The following is a 1,657-nucleotide window of genomic DNA, read 5'->3' as shown; positions in this document are numbered from 1 at the left end:
GAAAGTAGAAGGCATGTAGTGAATGAAGCAAGGGATTGTAATGTGAATGTAATGTGTGTAAAGTCAGGAGGTGACAGGGGGTAGTCTACAGAGCCATGCTGACTATTAATTTGGATTACAACTCCCAGAAGCCATCAGGTATTGGGGGGCAAGTGAAAAGGGAAGAGCATAGGTGATGGGGGGTGGGGCACAAACAGGCATATGCCCTCCCTGAGATTGGTGGCTTCAGCAGTGGCCATCAGCTTCTGTGGGCAGTCGCTGCTCCCCTTGCCGCTGACGTGGCCACCAGAGGTTGTGGGTGGTCCCTGCTTACTGCAGCTGACAGTATGGACAGTGGTTGCAGGTCCCCGCTCACCACCCAACACCACCAGTAGCAGCTGCAGGTGGTCCATGCTTGCTGCTCACCACCGCTGACAGGATGGGTGGTCGCTACTGGCCACTCACTGCCATGGCGCCCCTCCAGTCGCGGGAGGCAGCAGTTGCTCATGGGGAAGAGGAAGCTTGAGGCTGGAGTACAGGAAAAAGAACCATGTGCATGTGGAACCTGTGCACAGTAAAGCTGGACATTGCGCTGTCTTAGTCAGCCAGGACTGTGGAATGAAGGAGCAGGGCTCAGATTTGAGGGTAGCTGCAGGCTGCTGTTCGAGTGCTCTAGGGACTAAAGACTTGTCTGGGGACAGTTCCAGAGGTGAAGGAGGGGGAAGCGAAATTAAGATGCAGAGTGTATATTACTGCAGTATTGACGTTTTTATCTTTTCCCATTGGCTTGTGACCCTAACCCCATATGATTTTATACATAGAAGTGAGAACTTCCCCTTAGTTTTTGTGCCAGTTTCTGGGCTGGAGGGTTGGCACAGGATCAATAAACCCTGCATTTCATTTGATACACATTTTTACAGAGACAAGGGAGTGGGGAACCAAGATTTCTATTCTTTTGATTTTCAAGTTGAAACAAAATGCTTTCCCTTTAATATCATTACAGTAGAAGTCAACACTACTTGGCAAACAAGCTTGCATTCCAGCACCACTGTATCTTTATGGAAGACAAGATTACACCACAGCAGAGTAATAAGGGTAATCTTCTGAGAGAAGGTGAGCGTTAGGTTCTAGTCCTTGCTCCCAACAGAGTTTATGTATTTTATACTAAAGATTCATAGGATAAAAATGTATAAACAGTATTGAGAGCAAGGACTGGAACCCAAACATCCCCTTCTTCCAGTGAGTGCCTGCATCACTGGATTACAGAGAGTCGCATTTCCTCCTGTTTGCTCTCTGCCTAGCCTACAGTTTAGTGAATGGGAACTCTACTAGGAGGCCGGAATTATGGTTTTGAACCTTCTCCAAGCTTAAAAGGAGTCATAACCAGATATGCTATATCATGGGTAAATGCTCTAACCCCTGGACTATTATATAAGAAGTGAGGTGTGTGCAACCAGCACAACTAGCCATGATTGCAAATTACAGTCATTGTGAGTACCGAATGTATTCATGTCAGTTGTTGTTAGTCACGCTTAAAGCATGCCTACTGATTAGGCCTATCTGGGGATTTACCATAGGGATGAAAGATTTCATAGATTTCATAGACATTAGGGCTGGAAGGGACCTCGGGAGATCATCGAGTCCAGCCCCCTGCCCAAAGGGCAGGAAGTCAGCTGGG

Source organism: Crocodylus porosus, unplaced genomic scaffold (assembly GCF_001723895.1).
Source record: "Crocodylus porosus isolate Cpor-Errol unplaced genomic scaffold, CroPor_comp1, whole genome shotgun sequence".
Taxonomy (NCBI): Eukaryota; Metazoa; Chordata; order Crocodylia; family Crocodylidae; genus Crocodylus; species Crocodylus porosus.
The sequence above is the reverse complement of the archived record's forward strand: the minus strand, read 5'-3'. Positions refer to the sequence as shown.